A 15,112-nucleotide genomic window follows, 5' to 3' on the forward strand; every position below is an offset into this window, starting at 1 on the left:
ACTTCCCTGGAAACTTGATTTAAAATTCATGAGCTGCAGGAGGCCTTCCTAATTAGCTATGTCACTTCTAATCATATCCACTCCACACCCCCACAACTTTTTAGGATCAGCTGAGGGCTCAATCCCTTTGAGAAGCCCCAGCTACCCCCATGTTGAGTTATTAAGCAGTGGTTCTCAGCTGTGGGTGGTTTGCCCCCCAGAGAAGATTTAGCAATGTCTGACATGGCTGTGCTTGGGGTTTAATGCGCTGTAGTTGCCATCTTGAAATTCTTACTAGTTTTACCTTTGACTTTCCATTTTGTAAGTGAAGTCTGATGGGACAATGGAGCATGTGCAAAGGACTTGGAGCCTCAGCTCAGGCATGGCCCTACTCCCACCACCTCCTTGCCTTTCTGAGATGGGTTTTTGGCATCTGGTCCTCCACCTCCTGGATCCACCCAGCCTCCCCTTCCCTACTCCCATCCAGCAATTGCTGCTGTCCCCTGTCCCCTTAGGAGACCTGGGTACAGGCGTCGGGAGGGGCAGGAAAGAGTGCTCACTGCCCTATGCCCAGGGTGGAACAAGGCGGTGGTCATCCCTGCCCCTGGCTGGCAGTACCATGGAGCATTAGGCAGGTGACTAAGCAGTGGGGAAGCCTCTTAGCCACTCATGATTCAGGTACCAAGTGTGTCCTTGTATGGAGGTTGCAATACCCTTGCGGGTTGTCCATGTTGCAATGCCCTTGGGGGTTTTCCACCTGCCATGGGTTGAAATGGTGGTGGCCTATGGGAAGGGGTGGTGCCTGGCTTCACTTTCATGCCCCCAGCTGGGAGACAATGTGTTGGTCTGATGGCTGGCCAGAGGGGGAAGCTGGTGGGCTGTGTACATGCATGAACTTCGAGTCACGAGTCACAGGGTGGTGTTCTGGATTTGAACTCTCCACGTCAGTATCCCTGTGCCCTAAGGAATGCAACATTAAATAGCAAATAAAAAACAGAGAGTGAGAGAGAAGAGAGGGGAAAGGAACCACAGAAGGGGGAAAAAGTTTATATTTTAGTATCTTTAATGTGCTTTTTTTTTTGCTTGCTTTTTGAACAAGGGGCACTGCTTTTTTATTTTACGCTGGGCCCCACAGTTATGTACTAAAAAAACCAAATCACTTGCCATCAAGTAGATTCTGACTCATAGCGACCCTATAAGACAGAGTAGAATTGCCACGTAGGGTTTTCAAGGCTGTAAATCTTTACAGAAGCAGACAGCCACATCTTTCTCCCAGGGAATGGCTGATGGGTTCAAATCACTGACCTTTTGGTTAGTAGCTGAGCACTTAACCACTGCACCACCAGGGCTCCTTTGCAGTTATATAGTTGGTCCTAATGTACAGAGACATTTTTTATTGTCATGGATGGAGGGTGCTACTGGTATCTAGGAGGTAGATGCCAGGGATGCTGCCAAAAATCTTACAATGCACAGGACAGCCCCCACAAGAAAAAATTATCAGGCACAAAATGTCAGTAGTGCCAAGGTTGCATAACTCTGGGTTATTGGTTCCTCCTGTCTGATTCCAGTGTCCTCTGTTTAGACCTCTGTCCTGGCTCTTTGCCCACATTGCCAAAATGACCTTGTTACTTGTCTAGACTGGAAGCTTCTCAAGGACCGTGATGATGCACAGTAGGGTATCAACACTCATTGACTAGGCTGGAGGGTAGGTCTATGAACGCACCTCAGCACATTTTAATCTATTATGTTGTGCTTGCTGAAAGTGCAGAACTGCTTATAGCTATTATTAAGGCGTTTCATGATTGTATGTTTTATCTCCTTTAAGCAAGTTTTAAATCCCCAAAGCACAGGAAATAAACTTCTGTAAGTGCTTGCTTACTAACTTCTTTTGCTCTGTGCTGATTTCACCTTTCTGCATGTCCAGGACCCAGGGTACATTTGTTTACTCATTCAGCGAACATTTATTAAGCATTTACTACACATGAAATGCTGGGGATTTAAATATGGTGAAGATACAATTCCCACCTTCATGGAGTTCATTCTGGTCAGGGAGTTAGAGCGTGTTTTAACTCAGCATGATGAAGCATCACCACATCAAAACCAAACCCACTGTTGTAGAGTCAATTCCGACTCACAGCGACCTTATAGCACAGAGTAAAACTGCCCCATAGGGTTTCCAAGGAGCAGCTGGTGGATTCAAACTGCCAACCCTTTGGTTAGCAGCCATAGCTCTGTTCAGTTGCTGAGAAATGAGCCTTCAGAAGACTATTGATAAAGAAGAGAAGAGAGAACATTCAGTGACCCCATTTCTAACAGGAATCCCTGAAGCCTTGTTTGGGTTTCTAACTCAGTCCTTTGCAGCACTTAGTTTGTTCATTCAACAACTATCTATTCATGATAGGTACTGGTGATACAGCAGTGAGTCAAGCAAAGTCTCTGTTCTCACAGAGCTTATGCTCTAGAGAGGGTGGGAGACAGACAACACACAAAGCAGTACATTGAATGATGGCGTGCTCTGGTGAAAAATAAAAGGGCAGGGGAAAGTGAAAAGGTAGTGCAAGAGACACTATTGTAAACAAGGGGTAATCAGGGAAGACTTTTCAAATAAATGACGTTTAGCGCAATGTCAGGGTAGAATTCAGTAGAAAGTTCGGTGATAGAATTCTCACCTTCCATTGGGAGACTGGGGATTGAGTCCCAGCCAATACACCTCATGTGCAGCACCCATCTGTCTGTCAATGGAAGCTGCGTGTTGCTATGATGCTGAGCAGGTTTCAGGGGAGCTTCCAGACTAAGATAGGCTAGGAAGGAAGCCTGGTGATCTACTTTCAAAAATCAGCCAATGAAAAACCCTGTGGGTCACAATGGTCCTATCCACAACTGATCACGGAGATGGTGCAGGATAGGGTAACATTTTGTTACGGTGTGCATGGGATAGCCGTGAGTCGGGGGCTGACTCGATGGCAGCTAACAACAAGCTGAAAATCAAATTCAGTGGCATTTCTCATTGTGACAGCTCTCATCAGGATCTGGAGTCTCTCAGCCCTCCCCACAGCTCAGTTCCTACGTGTGCCCGGAAATCACCTTTACGTGTAGTCAAAGGCACTGACAGTAAATAGGAATGAGTTGAAAAAAATGTGATTAGGCTTTTAAAGGAATTTTCTTTAAAGCAATAGTTAGAAAACATTTTTCCTGAGTTACTCCTCTCAAAAAAAAAAAAAAGTTTGAGCACCTCATTCTTATTATTTGTTGTACTTGCTACATGTAGGACTGCACGAATGTTTTATTCTCGTTCTAAAGCAAACACAAAAATAAAAAGGATGGCATTAAACGTAAATATAAAAATAAGATCTTGTCTTTTCATCCTGTACTCTCGATGTATCATCTTATGCAACCCACTTTGGAACCCCTGTTCTAATGCATGAAAGCACTAAATTTTATTATATTTTTGGATGAGCAGAAACCTGGTTATAAGTCTCAGGATTTTTTTCTCCCTAAATTTTATTTATTTTGTTGCTGTTGTTAAGAATATATACAGCAAAACACACCAACTCAACAGTTTCTACATGTACAATTTAGTGACATTGATTACATTCTTCAAGTTGTGAAACCATCCTCACCCCCTTTTCTGAAGTGTTCCTCCCCCCTTAACATAAACTCATTGTCCCTTAAGGTTCCTATCTAACCTCTCAAGTTGCTCTTGTCAATTTGATCCCATATAGATAGTTCTTAAAAGAGCATAATGCTCAAGGCGGACCTTATTTATTAGTTAAGCTAAACTACTGTTCAGTTTTAAGATGACTTCAGGGGATATTTTTGGTTTAAGATTTAAAGATTATCTCAGGACAATAGTTTCAGGGGTTCATCTACCCTCCGTGGCTCCAGAAAGGCTAGAATCCATGAAGTCTCAGGAATTTTCTAAGAGTTGGAAAAAATAAGAGGAAATTGACTGGAGACAAAGGATAAAAGAAAGGAAAAAAGGAAGAAAAGAAAAAGGGGATGATGAGAATAAGAGAGAAAATAAAATTTTACAAAGGAAGGAAGAATGATAAAAGCGAGAGAAAGAAGGAAGAGGAAAGAAATGAAAGTAGGAAAAGGAAGGAAGGGATAAAGGAGTCAGAGAGAAAGGAAGAAAGGCAGGCAGGCAGGCAAAAAGTAAAGGAAAAATCCCCCAAGATGCCAATGGACAAAGACAGTGAGTATGCTCTCGGCTTGGCCTTTGCCCAGACCTCACTGCGTTGTAAGAATGTTCTGTCACAGTCTGTAGGCTGGACCTTGGCCTCTTTACACACATTCAGAATCACCAGCTAATTAAGTGGATATTGTTTTCTGGTCTATCTCTCTCACCCTATTGCTGGTTCCCCTCCATGCCCCTCACTTAGCAGTGGTGTCAGGAGTGATGTAGAGGCCGACCTTTTCCCATCACTGTCCCGCACACCTCATTAACTTCTCCTTGCAGTGGGAGATGACCATTATGGATTAGAAAGGCTGACAGGTTCTTCAGAGAGCAGAGGAATGGGCAGTTTCCCAGAAGCTCCTGACCCAGGAATTCTTTCCTGTAGGGCATAGGAGAAAATTTTGGGGTTTATAAAACTATCGAAAGTTGTCTTATTAGAAGCTCTAGAGAACCCTGAGCACTTTTTTTCTATTTGGACCCTTGCTTTGAAAACAAAGGGGTGAGACAAGGAGCTTCAGTGGAGAGCTAATCACAGACTATAAAATGATTCAAAAATATAAAATCGTACAAAACAGAAACGAAAGCAATGTTTATTGAATGGATTTTTTTTTTTTTTTTAATTTTGAATTCGATCTAGCCCTGGGCCAGGAGATATGCAATTTTTGTTGAATGAATGAATGGTGAATTTTCACAATAATCCTGTGACGATACAAGGTGGGCAGCGTCTGAAGCCCAGAGAAGCAAAATGTAAACACATGACAAAGTCCTGTCATCGTCACCGAGGCACTGCTTCCATGCATTATTTTGTTTCCTTTTGGAAGACTTGCCACTTGCCTACATGCTCTGGTTCAGTCATTCCTTAGGACAATGGGATTTAGTTCACGTAAGTTGAGCACCTACAAGGAGACTAGCATGGTGGTGGGGGGTGGGGTGGGGTGGGCAGGGGTTGGTAATAAAGCTCCAAAGCCAGCCTTGGCCTCCGAAAGGCCAGGCAGGCACTACTGCAGCACTGTTACAACCTCAGTGATCCTCAGGCCTGCTGCTTTCAGGGTTTCTTCCTTTTCTTACTCTTAAATATTTTTCTAATCTATGTGAGCAGTCACTTAAAGAATGCTTTTTTTTAAAATTACAAAACTAATAGGTGCTTGTTTAAAAACCTCTATCAGAATTGTATACAGAAAAAAGAGTCCACTTTCTTACCTATTTATTAATTGGTTCTCAACCTCCTCCTGTTCTCTAAGCACTTGCCATTCAGTTTACCTGTTTCTTTCAGACAGTTTTGTATGCTCACACAGACGTGTACACATATGTGTGTATATATATGCTTTAAAAAGCAAAGTAGGATCATTGATTTCTTCTCTTCCATGGTAAGGTAGGGACAGATTGCTGGATTTGAATTTCCACTCCACCCCTTACTAACTGTGACGATGGGCTAGTTACCTCTCTAAATCTCAGTTTCCTCATCTGAACATAGGGATACTATTGTTATTAGGACTTAATAAAAAGAACTGTGAGAGGTGCTTGGCCCAAAGGAAACGCACAGTGAGGGCTGACCATGGTTATTTTTCTCTGGAAGTTTCTTCCATGGCCTAGTGGTGGGCTCTCTGAGTAGTCAGGGATCAGGGAAGCCCACAGAGAGGAGACAGGACCCTCCAGGAGGTGCTGTGCTTATCCCTATGATACGGGTACCACCTTGCTACAAAGGGCCTAGCTAAGAACAAGTTAAGAACGTGTATCTTCATCTTCCCAGCCATCAGGAACAGCAGTTAGAATATGAGTATCTTTTTCAAAAGTATAGGTCCCTGGAGTAAAAACTCATAACATAAATTTTTAAGGAAGAAGCCACAGAACAGAGCCCAAAAAACACTGAGGATCTGAGGAGTGTGGGTAGGTAACTATAGAAAGGTAACGGGGTAGCAGCATTTGTAGTCAGAAGACCTAAATTCAAATTCTGCCTTGCTATATAATATACAACCTTAAGTCATGCACACTGTAAACTCTTTGATCTTATTTTTCCCTGTCCAGTATTGTCTACCTTACAGGATTATTGTGAGGGTTAAAGAGAAGTGGATATGCAAAAGTCCTTTACAAACCTTGAATCTCTAGGTAGGTGTAAACAATTATTACTAACTTTTTGTATCAATAGGTTCGTGTCAATGTCCTGCTACACAGCCCTAAGTAGTACTGGAAAAAATTTTTTTTTTTTTAATGGAAATAACTTTCTTACCGTTTTTTCCCCCTTTGCTAGTATACAGCATTGTAAAAAAATAAAGCAGAATGAGGAAGTGCAAGTTTCCTTTATCTCAATTGCTGTTGACAGCTGGGGTCTATCCTTTCACACTCTTTGGTTCTTATTTATTTCTTAAAAGACATCTCAACATATTAAGTGAGGAAAAAGGTTTCAAATGTTTTTATAGTATGATCCCATTTACTGCTTATGAATTACTGCCAATCCAATATTAGCCAAGAGAATTAACATGCAAGACACTGCATGAATATATGATCTTTAGAGGCTTATGATCCTGAAAGTCTACCAAATTATTTCCAAAGAACCTTCTGTAGACGCAGTGACCCTCAAGCCTGCTGCTTTCACTTTCTTCTTTTTCTTATTCTTAAATGCTTTTCTAATCTCTGTGAGCATTCACTTTAAGAATACTGTTTTTTTTTTTAATTATAAAACTAATAGGTGCTTGTTAAAAAACCTCAGTCAGAACTGTAAAAAAATAAGAGACAGTCTGCTTTCTTACCTATGTATTACCTGTATATAAGCTAGATAGAACAGTGCACTTTAGGACCCAGGTGCCATATCGGTAAAAATGAAGATGTTGTTGTTGCTAGGTGCCATCAAGTCAATTTTTGACTCATAGTGACTTCATGTGACAGCGTAGAAATGCTCCACAGAGTTTTCTAGGCTGGAATCTTTACTGGAGCAGATTGCCAGGTCTGCAAAGCCGCTGGGTGGGTTTGAACAGCCAACCTTTTGGTTACCAGCTGAGCGCTTAACTGTTGCACCATCAGGGCTCCTTAAAAATGGAGATAAAATAGTGCAAATTCATAGTTTTAATGAAGATTAATATTGAAATGTGGGTAAAGCGCTTAGAACAATATTGTTATCAAGTGAGCCCTCAATAAATGTTAGTTGCTACTATTATGAAGAATAAATACATTAAGGGTAGTTTGTTACCAACTTCCATTAAAGGGTTTGCTTACTGATTATCCCAGAATAGTTTATCAGATTAACCTCAGTTACTTGGGATAAACAAACTAGAAGGTTTTAGGAAACAGGACTCTCAATTTATTAGGGTTAAAAAAAAAAAAAAGGGAGAGCAAAAGTAACGAAGATTGTGTAAAAACCCTGTGGAGGGTGGGAGTGGCGGATGGCGATGGTTAGATAGTCAGGCTAGGTGATAGTACTGGAATTTGTAATCTGTGGTTACCCACTGTTGCTTCTTTGGTCTGAGCGTTAACAACTGTTAGGTGATTTCACGTGCCTGCCTATTTCCCTGTCCAAAGCTTCCGTAGCGCAACTGCCAGCTTTGCTAATACGTGAGGAAATAGTGATTTTTTTCTCTGCCAATGATGAGAAACTGACTATATGAACCATCTCATAAATCTAGAGCAAAAAAAAATTTTTTTCTATTTAATCTAATTCTAAAAATCCTTCCTGCTCCCCTGAAGTTAAAGACATTATAAAAGTGTTGGTTGTATTACTTGGAAGGGAACAAGAGGCACATGATTTTTTGAAGTTTAAAAGTTACTTTCTAAAACAGCATTTGCTACCACAGGGGATTTCTTCTGTACCCTGGAAAGCTATCTCACACACACACACACACACACACACACACACACACACACACACACCTCCCAGCTTTTAATGAATCATATAAATAACTATTGTGACTTTAACCCACAACGAAAACGTTCTGCTTTTTTGGTCGTCTTTGAGGTTTACCTTCTAAAAAATGTTTCTAGCAGCCAAGTTTGGGTTTTGTTTTTCCTTCTGATCACTGCTGAGACTAAGGACTTCAGGCTGTTTACATGGGAGAGATTTAGATATGGCTATTTGTGTGGTGTTGTATCAAGGGCTTCAAATATTTACCAGGAGGTTTGGTGGAAAATGTCTAGACCAGTGCAAACACCGCAGGCCCCAGAGAAATCCAAGAAGCTCAGGTGATTGTTCAAGAACCCCTGATCTATCCTACTGTCACTACAAGGAAACTCTCTGGATCTCTGTCGAACAGGATGCTTCCACTGAAGAGACTAGTGTGAAAGGATCTTGTCCTTTGAAATGGCAGTCCTGTGAAAGGATCAGTCAGTGAAAGGATCCTGATTTCATTGCACCCAGTTCCATTATTTTAAGATCTGCATGAGGTATAGTGGAAAGCCACTGGCCTAAGTAAGACTCAGGAGAGCTGACCGCTAGCCCTAGATTTGTCACTTACTCGCTGGGTCACTCTGACAAGCCACTGGCCCTCTCTGGGCCCTGGTTTTCTTAGTTTTAAGAGAAGGTGGTTACAAATTCTCGTAAAAAGACCAGACTCAATGGTCTGACTGAGACTAGAATGACCCCGGAGGTCATGGTCCCCAGACCTTCTGTTAGCCCAAAACAGGAAAGCCGACTCTTCAGACAGGGACTGGACTAGACTATGGGATAGACAATGATACTGGTGAAGAATGAGCTTCTTGGATCATGTAGACTCATGAGATTATGTTGGCATTTCCTGTCTGAAGGGGAGATGAGAGGGTAGAGGGGGTCAGAAGCTGGCCGAATGGACATGAAAATAGAGAGTGGAGGGAAGGCATGTGCTGTCTCATTAGGGGGAGAGCAATTAGGAGTGCATAGCAAGGTGTATATAAATTTTTATTTGAGAGTCCGACTTGTAAACTTTCACTTAAAGCACAACAAAAATTAAAAAAAAAAAGAAGGCTAAGCAAAAATATCTCTAAGGCCTCCTTCTTTGATCCTACCTCTCTCTTAAGTACCTCCCAGGTATAGGCATTGAACCAGGACTGCAGTGGAAGATACAAAAGAGAATAAAATGAGTCTTTTTTCTCAAGAAAATTTGATATAGTTGTTTAAGCCTCTTGTATTGTTTCTTAGCTTCTAGGCAGTTTCCTGGAAGCTCATAATCTCACTAAGTACACCTTGGGTTGTTGTTGGGTGCTATCGAATTGATTCTGACTCAAAGCGACCCTATGTGACAGAGTAGAACTGTCCCATAAAGTTTCTAGGCTGTAATCTTTAAGGGAGTAGATGGCCAGGTCTTTCTTCCACAGAGCCGTTACGTGGATTCAAACCATCAGCCTTTTGGTTAATAGCTGAGTGCTTAACCTTTGTGCCACCAGGGGTCCTTGTACACCAGGAAGCCACAGGCAGGAAAACCTGGTGGCAAGGTGGTTAAGAGCTATGTCTGCTAACCAAAAGGTCGGCAGTTCAAATCCACCAGGTGCTACTTGTAAACTCCATGGGACAGTTCTACTCTGTCCTTTAGGGTCACTATGATTTGTAATCGACTTGACAGCAATGGGTTTTTTGTTGTTTTTTTTTTTTTAGCCACAGGCAAATACATAATAAATCATTTATTTATACTGTATTACAATATAAAAAAACAAATATGATGAAATAATGTCTATGTTTCCAGACTTTGGGGCCACCCTGAATTTTTTGCACCAGTGACCAACTATCTAGAAGGCCAACACACAGATAAATACATCTATAATAGCAGTTACTTTACGTGTAGTAATAACCCTAATATATTACTCACCTGCAATATGCCAAGCTCTCTGCTTACTGGTTTACAAACCTTGTGTCGGGAATCCTCGCGACAATCTTGTGAGGTAGGCATTTCCTTCATTTTACAGACAAGGAAACCAAGACTCATGCATATAACTTGCTGAACATCATGTAGCTAGTCAGAGGCTCAAAACCTAGCTCTTAGTTCCAGAGTCTGGACCTCTTCCACCATACCTCTGCCTCTGGGTGCTGCGTTTCCTATTTTACAAAGCAGATTTTGAAGAGGAGTAGATTGAAGCACAGAGACATGCCCAAATCCCTTGGCTAGAGTGGCAAACATGGGACTGGAAGCCAGGTGTTCTGACTCAGAAAAGCAGGGCTTTTCCCCACCTCAAAACATTGCTTATGCAACATGCTCTGGTTAACACAGTTTTGTAAGATTTTTGAACCCCTTTGGGTGGGGCAGAAGTGCCACAAGCCTCTCCCACGCACTGTTGTTTAAACCCATTCCTATTTCCTTCCTCAAACCTACTTCTCCTGCAATCTCTCCCAATTCCATCCTTGAAGCTGCTCATGTCTGAAATCAAGGACTCATCCTTCAGCATGTCCTCTTGGACCTGCCTTTAAATTAAACCCAGAATCCTACCACCTCTTGGCACTTTCATCAACATCCCTGCTGTCATGCCAGTCTTCTCTCTTGTCCTCCCGTCTCGTCCCTGAGTGTCGAGCTGGAACAGTGCTAAGAGATCATTTAGTGCAAGTTACCCCTACATCTTATTCTCCACACAGCAGCCAGAGGGACCTGGTTAAACTGAAAGTCAGATCATGTCCTTCTCTGCTGGGAAATTCTCCAATGGCTTCACATTTCACTCAGAGCAAAAACCCTGACACCCTCAGCTCTAGTCACACTGGCCTCCTTGTTGTTACAGGAACATGCCAGACACATATCTGCCTTAGGGCCTTTGCACTTTCTGTGTCCCTGCCCTGGGATACTTTTCCCCAGATATCTGCATGACCTACCCCTCTTCTCCCTCAAGTCTACTAATTTTCATCTTCTCAGTGAGGCTTTCCTTGCCCACCCTTTAAAAAATTGCAACTCATTTCCTACTATGTATTCTCTATCCCTATACCCTGTTTTTTTTATTCCAAGTATGTATTACCACCTGACAAACTATGTATCAAACCAATTTATTTCGTTTATTGTTTGTCTTGCCCAACTAGAATGTACGCCCTGTGAACGCAGGGATTTGGGGGAGGTCTGACTTGTTTGCTGCTGTAACCCCAGTATTTAGAACAACAACTAGTAGCTCTCAATAAATGTTTATCCAATGAATGAATTAAAGAAACTTCCTGGCCTCTGACAGGTATTTGAATTTCAACCTTGCTGGGTCTCACCTCTTTCTGATCTGCGGAGCTGATCATTTTTATATCTTGGTCACATGGCTGCTCTTTCTAGGCACAGTATGGTCATTCACTTATCACTGCCCCTCTACTTGAGCCCAGCTCCCACCTAAGCAGCCCTCAACAGAGGTTGGGGCAATGGGCTACAGCTGTGGTAGCCTCTGACCTAATCTCACATTCTGTGAATTTAACAGGAGACATTTATTCAGCGTCGTTCTAGACTCCACCGTAAAATACTGCCTTCACACACAACACTCGCAGTTTCAGGAGGTTCCCAGCTACTAAAGGTCAACCATTCAGTTTATTGAATATTAATTATTCAAAGCCTCTGGTTGTTCGGGAAATGTTCAGCCAGTGATGAAATGAGATTTCAAGGCCCCCGAGGTTGAATCAGAGCCACTCTTTCCTTCCCTCTCTGAAGGGATGAATGTTCTGTAAAGAGCCCCTGAGTTTCTGGACTGAAGAGAGGGCAGTAGCAGCAGGAGGAGATGTGAAGTTATTCATTTTGTAATTTGCAAAAAAAGGAGTCATTTCTAAAAGTTTCTGCTCGAGATTTTTAATAATAGAATTGCCCTTCAAAATTTCCTTAGGAGTATCAAGAGTAAAAAGAGAACCTACAGACTGGGAAACAAAAATTTGGCTATGACATATTTGACAAAGGTCTAATCTCTAGAATCTGCAAACACCTTTACAACAAAAAGACAAACAATCCAATTAAAAAATGGACAAAGGATATGAACAGGTACTTCACTAAAGAAGACATTCAGGTGACTAACAGACACATGATGAAATGCTCTTGATCACTAGCCATTAGAGAAATGCAAATCAACTAAAATAAGATACCATCTCACCCCAACATTACTGGCATGAATAAAAAATCAGAAAGTAACAAGTATTGAAGAGGCTGCAAGGAGATTGGAACTCTTATGCACTGCTGGTGGGAATGTAAATTGGTACAACCATTTTGGAAAATGATATAGTACTTCCTTAAAAAGCTAGAAACAGAAATACCATATTATCCAGCAATCCCACTCCTAGGACTATATCCTAGAGAAATAAGAGCCATCACACAAATAGACATATGCACATCCATGTTCACTGCAGTATTATTCAAAATAGCAAAAAGATAGAAACAGCCTAGGTGCCCATCAACAGATGAATGAATAAACAAACTATGGTACATATGCACAAAGGAATACTACACAAAAATAAAGAGAACAATGATGAATCTGAGAAACATCTCATAACATGGATGAATCTGGAGGGCATTATGCTGAGTGAAATAAGTCTATCACAAAAGGACGTGAGACCACTATTATAAAAACTCTTGAAAAGGTTTACACACAGAAAGAAAGAATCTTTGATGGTTACAAGGAAGGGGAGAGGTGGAAAGGGAAAAACACTAACTAGATGATAGATAAGTGGTGACTTTGGTAAAGAGTAAGACAGTACGCAATACTGGGAAAGTCAGCACAACTTGACCAAGGCAAAGTCATAGAAACTTCATAGACACACCCAAACCGCTTGAGGGACCAAGTTACTGGACTGAGGGCTGGGGACCAAGGTCTGGGGATATCTAGCTTAACTGGCATTACATAGTTTATAAAAGAAATGTTCTGTATGCTACTTTGGTGAGTAGTGTTTGGGGTCTTAAAAGCTTGTGAGTGGCCATCTAAGACATGGCTGCGGCTCCCATCGGGAGCAAGGGAGAATGAAGAAAACCAACGACACAGGGAAAGAATAGTCCAAAGGACTAATGGACCACAACTACCATGGCCTCCACCAGACTGAGTCCAGCACAACTAGATTGTGCCCAGCTATCACCACCGACTGCTCTGACAGGGATCACAATAGAGGATACTGGACAGAGCTGGAGAAAAATGCAAAACAAAATTCTAACTCACAAAAAAAGACCAGACTTACTGGTCTGACAGAGACTGGAGAAACCCCGAGATTATGCCCCTGGACACCCTTTTAACCCAGTACTGAAGTCACTCCTGAGGTTCACCCTTTAGCCAAAGATTAGACAGGCCTATAAAACAAACAATAACACACATAGTTCAGTGGGCACACCATTGAACTAAATGGGCACACCAGCCCAGGGGCAAGGATGAGAAGGCAGGAGGAGACAAGAAAGCTGGTAATGGAATCCAAGGTTGAGAAGGGGAGAGTGCTGATATGTCATGGGGTTGGCAACCAATGTCACAAAACAATACGTGTATTAATTGTTTAATGAGAAACAAATTTGCTCTGTAAACCTTCATCTAAAGCAAAATAAATAAAGAAAGCACAATTAAAAAAATTTTTTCTTAGGAGTGATATTGCTTGTGAAAACAAAGCATGCTTTCCCATTTTGCAGATGAGAAAACCACATGGAGAAGGGTAGTGATTTTCTAAGGACAACAGCAACCCAAGCAATTCTACCCCTTGTATTAAGGAATAGTCATGTTTGCATTCATCTACCTAAAGTGTCCCGGACTGTCTCTGGAGGGATTACATCAGCCTGAAAGTTTGCCCTGCACTGACAGAAAGAAAAAGAAGTGAAACTCACTCACCACTGAATCCCCAAAGGACGTTGTGTGAGGGGTGAGAGCAGAGCAGGCAGAGCTGCGGAGAACTTTAGAGGTGGCATCTGTGTCCCAACTGGAACAGTCATTAGAAGTCTTCCAGGGCAACCTATGCCTGGGGAAGCTGAGGCCCGAAGGGGACAAGTGACTCTGGGACCCTGGCCACACAGGGACTTAGTGATTGGAAAGGAGCCATAATTCTCCTGCCTTGAGTCTCCACATGGAACTCTATCCACTATACCAAGGCCCTCAAGTGACCTTGGAGACTTGTTGGTCTTGCATTCTCAGAAAAAAATAATGAGGCCAAGGAAGGCTTAGGAGGCCAGGGAAGATATACTTAAAATGAACCTTCACTCCCTTTGGCCACCACTCGTCTGTCAGTCTATCATACTGTGGTGGCTTGAGTGTTGCTGTGATGCTGGAAGCTATGCCACCAGTGTTTCAAATATCAGCAGCATCACCCATGGTGGACAGGTTTCAGCAGAGCTTCCAGACTAAGACAGACTAGGAAGAAGGGCCTGGTGATCTACTTCTAAAAAAAATTGGCCAGTGAAAACCTTATGAATAGCAGCAGAACATGGTCTGATATAGTCCTGGAAAGTGAGTCCCTCTGGTTGGAAGACACTCAAAAAGAGACTGAGGGAGCAGCTCTCCCTCAAAGTAGAGTCAACCTTAGCAACATGCATGGAGTCAGGCTTTCAGGACTTTCATTTGTTGATGTGGTACAACTCAAAATGAGAAGAAACAGCTGCAAACATCCATTAATAATTGGAACTTGGAATGTGCAAAGTATGAATCTAGGAAAATTGGAAGTTGTAAAAAATGAAATGGAACGCAGGAAGATCAATATCCTAGGTATTAACTGATCTGAAATGGACTGGTATTGGCCATTTTGAATCAGACAATTACATGTCTACTATGCCAGGAATGACAAATTGAAGAGGAATGGCTTCGAAAGCATTGTTAAAAAGAACATTTCAAGACCTGCCCTGAAGTACAATACTGTCAATGATAGGATAACATCCATATGCTTAGGAGGAAGACCAGTTAATATGAATATTATTTAAATTTATGCACCAGCCACTAATGCCAACAATGAAGAAATTGAAGATTTTTACCAACATCTGCAATCTGAAATTGATCAATCATGCAATCAAGATGCATTGATAATTACTGGTGATTGAAATGAGAAAGTTGAAAACAAAGAAGTGTCGGTAGCTAGAAAATATGGCCTTGGTGATAGAAAGGATGCTG

The sequence above is a fragment of the Loxodonta africana genome, chromosome 18 (assembly GCF_030014295.1).
Source record: "Loxodonta africana isolate mLoxAfr1 chromosome 18, mLoxAfr1.hap2, whole genome shotgun sequence".
Taxonomy (NCBI): Eukaryota; Metazoa; Chordata; class Mammalia; order Proboscidea; family Elephantidae; genus Loxodonta; species Loxodonta africana.